Here is a 7,857-nt window from a genome sequence, read left to right as displayed (position 1 = left end):
TATTGATTATTTTAAATAAAAGTTAGTCAAGAGATTGCTTGTGCAAGAAGGACACGCAGATCCTCCTCTGTCCCTCTGAGAGCAGAAAATCAGTCTCCTATGTGATAGGGACCTTCCCTGCACCAGGAGGTAGAGACATCCTTACGACCAGAGGTAAGAAATTTAAAGCCAAAGAGGCAGCATAAGGAAGGCTTGTTACCTTTACTAATTTCCTACCCCTGCCCAAATTCTGTTTAGAATTCCTTACTAATTGAAGCTCACAAAATTATTTTCTTTGTCCTGTTAATGCCTCACAGACTTATTGTCTTTTTGTCTAACAATTATAAAAACTGTCTGCCTTGGTTATTTCTTTAGGTCTCAATTTCATAGTTGGGCTTCCGTGTGCACATAATAAAACCTCGTTTTTTCCCCCTCCTGTTAATTGTCTCGTGTTAATTTAATTCTTAGTCCTGCTGGAAGACCTTGAAAGGTAGAGAAAAACTTTTTCCTTCCCTACTCTTAGGTATATGGCTTGTTGGTGGCAGAACCATGGCAATAATGCAGGTTTTTTGGCTTCTGGTCCAGTGCTTACCCAATCACTCCACAAAATCATTTAAGTTTCTCCATGAGAATTTCTTCCAGAATGAGTGGATGCTGTGGCTTCTAGTCGGGGACCACCTCCAGCCGGGAAAGTCCCCGCCATTACAAGATGGCGCTTGGCTCACTGCCAGCAAAATACGCTGCAAGTAAACAACAAACGTTCTGGTGAAGCCCGCCTAAAGGAGGACATAATCATTGGCTGTTTCAAATTTAATCAGCATAGTAACAGGACTCTCATTGGCTCTCCCTATTGCTTGGCCCCTTATTGGTCACCCTGCCGCATATAAGCTAAGGAAGTTGACGAAATAAACGGGATGAAGCATTAACACCATACCAGGCTGATTGTCGTTCTTGCGGGCCGAGGGCGACAGCTTCTATCCTCCTTCTTCTCCATCCACTGTTAGAAAAGAAGGATTTGGCTGGAGGAAAGGAACAGGGCTGGGTGAGCTGGGAGGATAAATGAAGTAAAGAAAGAACGAAGAGCTTAAATCTGGGCTATAAGGAAGAACAATTCAAGGTATAAGTAGTGGAAATCTTAGGGAAAGTGCTCAAGCCACTTTTTGGGAACCTTTTGAAGAGGAAAGGAGGGAAACTTAGTCACATATCCTCACCCTTGAGTAAGGCTGCTTTAAAAATAGTGAGGTAAAAATAAATCTGATTCCAGGGGACCTGGCTGGCTCAGTCCGTGGAGCATGCAACTCTTGATCTCAGGGTCATGATTTCGAATCCTACCTCGGGGTAGAGTTTACTTAAAAAAAAAAAAAAGTCTTGGGTATTTACCCTAAAGATACAAACGTAGTGATCCAAAGGGGCACGTGCACCCGAATGTTTATAGCAGCAATGTCCACAATAGCCAAACTATGGAAAGAACCTAGATTTCCATCAACAGATGAATGGATAAAGAAGATGTGGTATATATACACAATGGAATACTATGCAGCCATCAAAAGAAATGAAATCTTGCCATTTGCGACAACATGGATGGAACTAGAGCGTATCATGCTTAGCGAAATAAGTCAAGCAGAGAAAGACAACTATCATATGATCTCCCTGATATGAGGAAGTGGTGATGCAACATGGGGGCTAAAGTGGGTAGGAGAAGAATAAATGAAACAAGATGGGATTGGGAGGGAGACAAACCATAAGTGACTCTTAATCTCACAAAACAAACTGAGGGTTGCTCAGAGAGCAAGGGGAGAAGGGGGGTGGGATTATTGATATTAGAGAGGGTATGTGCTTTGGTGAATGCTGTGAAGTGTGTAAACCTGGCGATTCACAGACCTGTACCCCTGGGGATAAAAATATATGTTTATAAAAAATAAAAAAATTTAAAAAAAAGCCTGATTCCATAAGCAGAGATACCTCTGAAAGGTAACTTATGGCAGGAGACAGGAGAGGCACCTAACCAAGGGCAGATGTGGAGGTTTTGAGAATCTGTAAAATAGCCTCAAGGTCAAAGCAGGGGTGAACTGAGCCTTTGGATAAGGAAAACTCATCCAGGGCAATTGTCCAGGAAAACAAAGAGCCCTTGAGCTGCTGTTAACTCCCTTTCACTTGAGCACAGGGTGACTTTTTTTTTTTTTTAAAGATTTTATTTATTTATTTGAGAGAGAAACAGTGAGAGAGAGCATGAGCAAGGAGAAGGTCAGAGAGCGAAGCAGACTCCCCATGGAGCTGGGAGCCTGATGCGGGACTCGATCCCAGGACTCCGGGATCATGACCTGAGCCGAAGGCAGTCGTCCAACCAACTGAGCCACCCAGGCGTCCCACAGGGTGACTTTTAAAGCAGAAAGGGCCCAGGAACATAAAAGCATGCACATGGAAGTGAGACCCTGGAAACTTAGGAAGACGTTAAGTCCAGATCATCAGGACCAGACAAGCCCGCCTCTCAGGCAAACTCCAACTGCATGTGAACTTAGCCATGCTTGTGATCTTTTTTCAGACACAATAATGTCCATTGCACTATCTTCAAGTTCATATCCCATTGTAATCTCCATTGAGGCCCTTCAGTGAATATTTTATTTCTGTTGTATTTTTTAGTTCTAAAATTTCCATTTGGTTCTTTTTCTACAGCTGTCATTTCTTAGTAGGAAACTGCTATCTTTCCATGTGTTTCAAGGGTGTTCACTTTTTCTTCACGGAACATGGTGATAACAGCTACTTTAAAGTTGGCGTTTGATAATTTCACACTGGCATCATGGTAGGGTTGGTGTCTATGGTCTTTTCCTTGCAAGTTGTAGAGAGTTGCCTTGTTTTCTTTTTCTTTCTTTTAATGTTGAGTAATTTTGGATTGTATCTTGGAAATATTACATTGTGAGACCCTAACTCTGTCAACATCTTTTGGAGAATGTTGAATTTGTTTTTTTTGTGTGTTTAGCTGTCAGTGAACCCTTTTGTCCTGACCTGTCTTGTGTGAGGTGTGCTTCCAATGTCAGCAGACTTCCAAACCTTTATAGTGCTATTATGGGTGGCACAATGTCTATGCCACCTAGGAGCCAGTCTGGGACCATTTCGGTGGTGGACATTATATCTCAGTTCCTAAAGCTTTTGTTACACTAACTCACATCAGTGCTGCCTATGCACAGATTAGAGGATACTTTTCTCTCCATCATTTATGCCATCGGGTTCCCAGGGACCCTTTTTCCTGGTGCTCTGGCTACAAAGCCAGGATTTTCACATCCTTGTGTTGTTGTGAAATTCCTATGACTAAATCTGCCTTGGAACAAAGTGGTGAAAATTGAGACAGAGAGAGAAAAAATCATGGAATGCCCCGCTCTCCATTATTTGGACGCTATGAGTCTGTTTATCCAGGCTTTCTGGCAAGAGAGGGGTTTGGTCAGAGTTTTAAGTGTCTGTGCAGTTGCTGTTGGATTGTAGTTTTATGACAGTGCTTTACTTGGGGTAGGGCCAGGAGAAGAAAAAGAGAAAGGGGGGATAAAGGAGATTTCCCCATATATTCTTAGTTCTGCAGTGGTCCCTTTCCCAGTCCTCTGACTATAAAGAGAGGGCTTTTCTTAGATTTTTTTTTTTTTTCTTGGTATACATCCACTGAACACTTCTGGGATTCTAGAATCTAAGACAATTGCTACGGAAGGAAAAAAACAAATCAGGGAACCAGCTACCCTATTAATCGATATTCAAGTTTTTACTCCCCTTCCCAAATTGCCTGCTATGCTTTCTGTTTGGTGTCCTCAGATTTTAGTTTTTATCTCTAATAAGTGGGAGAAGTTGGACTGTGTCTTAGAACCTCTACATTGTACTTTTGGTTTGTTTGGTGGACATGTCCTTCTGGTGTAATCACATTGTCCCTGGGCTATTATGCTCTTCCTTTAGTCTTTGGGTTTTTTTTTTTTTTTCTCTTATTTTTAAAAAATTTCTTACAAGAAATTAAAGTACGGGATTTTCCCTTGATTTTTTTCTATGGCTCATTTTTATGTGAAAGTAGTTTTGCTGAACTTTTGGAAGAGGGCCTGATTCATTCATCCTCTCTTCTGTCGTTTTCATGTAGTCTTCAACAATGTGGTTTCTTGCTTTCTGAGATCTACTAGCTCTGTCCTCCCCACCATTTTTGTCTGTACCTTCTATTTCCTTTGTCTCATCTGCAGTCAAATACTCTACCACTCCTTTGTCTCATCTGGATCCGTTTTGATCTCGCTTCCAGCAGCTTCTCTTCCATGTGGGGTGTGTGCTGGAAAGAAGCTCTGGTTTCTCAGTTCTCAGAGATTTGACTCAAGGTTTCTTACATTCACCCTCTACTGGATTTGGAAAAACCGCTCTCTTTTAACTGCTATTATTGAACTGGCCTGCCGTACTTTCCAGAGAATACCTGTTGGCTATTTTTATTTTCTTCTTTGCAGGTCTGTTAAGCATCCTGTTGCCTCCCTCTGCTTCCTCCTTCACAGATGATGCTGAGACCACGCAGCCCTTGTACAGGGATTTTTCTCACTTGCTTGTTGGGGTCTGTAAACCTTGTTATCTGGTTTTATTATAAATGTTGTCCATGGATATTGACTTTGCAATCTATTGCTCTGCTGGGTTTTTTTTTTTCTGATTCTTTTATTTTTGGAGATTTGGAATAGAAGTTGAGAGTTTAAGTGACACTCCAAAGGACATATTGTTAATTTGTAATAGAGCTGATACTGTAGCATATGTCTTCTGAATTCTGGTTCAGTGTTTTGTTGTTGTTAACTAAAATCATTGTAGATTGACTTGCAGCTGTAAGAAATAATAGAGATTTCTTGTACATTTTCTACAATTTCTTCCAGTGGTAAAGCTCTATACAGTGCAGGATCTCATCCAGGATATTGCTGGATATTTTAAAAGATTGAAATCATACAAAGTATCTTCTCTGACAATAATGGGAAGAGGCTAGAAATTAATAAAAGGAAAACTGGAAAATTTTCAAATACGTGGAAATTAAACTAGATTCTTAACAAATGGGTAGAAGAAGAAATCAGTAGGGAAATTAGAACATACTTTGAGAGGAATGAAAACAAAAACACAACATACCAAAACTTATGGGATGCAGTAAAAGCAGTACTCGGAAGGAAGTTTATAGCATGCATGCCTACATTAAAAAAGAAGAGGGGTACTGGACTGGTTCAGTCAGCAGAGTGTGTGATCTCAAGATTGTGGGTTCAAGCCCCACATTGGGTGTAGAGACTACTTTAAAAAAATCTAAAATAAGAAGAAAAATCTAAAATCAACAATCTAACTTTATACTTTAGGGAACTAGAGAAAAAAAAAAAAAGCAAACTAAACCCCAAGCCAGCAGAAGGAAGGAAGTAATAAATATTAGAGTAAGATAAATGAAACAAAGAATATGAAAAGAATAGAAAGAATCAACAAAACCAAAAGTTGATTCTTTGAAAAGATGAACAAGATTTTGAAATCTTTAGCTAAACTAAGGAAAAAAAGAAAGAAGATGGGTGCCTGGGTGGCTCAGTCAGTTAAGTGTCTGCCTTTGGCTCAGGTCATGATCTCAGGGTCCTGGGATCAAGACCCACATTGGGCTCTCTGCTCAGTGGGGAGCCTGCTCCTCCCTCTCCCTCGACCTGCTGCTCTGCCAACTTGTGTTCTTTCTTACTCTCTCTGTCAAATAAATAAATAAATAAAATATTTAAATAAAAGAGAGAGGGAGAGAAGATGCAAATTAATAAAAGAATAAAGAAACCAACCTTATGGAAGGAAATTGCTAGAACAGAACATATTACCAACCTTATAGAAATGAAAAGGATTAAATAGAATACTATGAGCAGTTATACACAAACAAACTAGATAATCCATATTAAATGGACAAATTTTTGGAAACATACAAATTAAAAAGGTATTACTCAAGAAGAAATAGAAAATCTCAACAGACCTCTACAAGAATGAATTAGTATTAAAAAACCTCCTAACAAAGAAAATTCCAGGAGAAGATGGCTTCACTGAAGTTTACCAAACGTTTAAAGGAGAATTAATGACAATACTACTCAAATGTTTCAAAAAAATTAAAGAAAAAGAAACACTTTCAAGGGCATTATATAAAGTCATGATTACCCTGATAACAAAGTGAAAAGTAACACAAGAAACTAAAACTATAGACCAATATTCTTTATAGATATGGAAGCAAAAATCCTCAGTGTAATTCTAGCAAACCAAATCCAGCAGTACGTTAAAAAGATTATACACCATGACCATGTGGGATTTATGCCAGGAATGCAAAGATAGTTCACTACAAGAAAATCAATCAGTGTAATATGCCACATTAATAAAATGAAGAACCCCCCCATAATAATATCAATAGATGCATTAAATAACTTTTTTATGATAAAAATTTTACAAAATTAGCAATAAAATAAGATTTTATTTATTTATTTATTTGAGAGAGAGAGAGAGAGAGGAGAAGCAGGGGGAGAGGGACAAGCAGACTCCTCAAGGGTGCAGGGCTCAGTGTGGAGCTCAATCCCATGACCATGAGATCATGTCCTGAGCCAAAACCAAAGTCAGACATCTAACCAAGTGAGCCACCTAGGAGCCCCAAGAAGCTGGGCATTTATGAAAGTCACAGCTAACATCATAGTCAATGGTGAAAACCTGAAAGCCTTCAAGAAAAAGATGCCCGCTTTCACCACTGCTCTTTTCAATACTGTATTGGAAATTTTACCCAGAGCAAATAGGCAAGAAAGAGAAATAAAAGGCAGGACAAAAAGAAGGAAGAACTAAAACTAACTCTGTTTGCAGAAGACATGGCTCTCTATATAGAAAATCCCATAGAATCCACAAAAACTATTAGAACTAATAAAAAAAATTCAACAAAGTTGCATTGTGCAAGATCAAAATATACATTTTATTTGTGTTTCTCTAAAACCAATTAGAAAAGGAAAAGAAAATTCCATTAACAATAGCATCTGAAAGAATAAAATACTTAAGAAAAATTGAACTTAGGATGTGAAAGACTTGCACACTGAAAAATGAAAAATATTTCTGACAAAAATTAATAAGAATTTAAATAAATAAAAAGTCATCCCATGTTCATAGATTGGAAGGCTCAATGTTGTTAAGATGGTAATATCCTCCAAGGTTATCTACAGAATCAATGCAATTCCCATCAAGATTCTGATGGGCTTTTTTTTGCAGGAATTGAATGCACAATCTTCAAATTCATACGCAACCTACAAGGAGCCTCAAATAGCTAAAACAACATTGAAAAAGAAAAGCAAAGGACTCAAAATTCTTAATTTCAAAACTCACTACAAAGCTACAGTAATCAAAACGTCTGGCATAAGGATAAGGTCTGGCATAAGGTACTGGCATAAGGATAGACATCTAGGCCAACTGAAGAGAATTGAGTGTCCACATGAAAAAGTGCTAAACATCATTTGGCATCAGGGAAATACAAATCAGAATCACAATGAGACACCACCTCACATGAATCAGAATGGCTAAAATTAACAAGTCGGGAAACAACACATGTTGGTGAGGATGCAGAGGAAGCAGAGCCTTCCTACACTGTTGGTGGGAATGCAAGCCAGTGTAGCCACTCTGCAAAATAGTATGGAAGTTCCTCAAAAAGTTGAAAATAGATCTACTCTATGACCCAGCAAGTGCTACTGGGTATTTACCCCATAGATACAAATGTAGTGATCCAAAGGGACACCTGCACCCCAATGTTTATAGCAGTAATGACCACAATAGCCAAACTATGGAAAGAGCCTAGATGTCCATTGACAGATGAATGGGTAAAGAAGATGTGGTATCTATATACAATGGAATATTATGTGGTTATCAAAATTT

This window comes from Mustela erminea, chromosome 18 (genome assembly GCF_009829155.1).
Source record: "Mustela erminea isolate mMusErm1 chromosome 18, mMusErm1.Pri, whole genome shotgun sequence".
Taxonomy (NCBI): domain Eukaryota; kingdom Metazoa; phylum Chordata; class Mammalia; order Carnivora; family Mustelidae; genus Mustela; species Mustela erminea.
The sequence above is the reverse complement of the archived record's forward strand: the minus strand, read 5'-3'. Positions refer to the sequence as shown.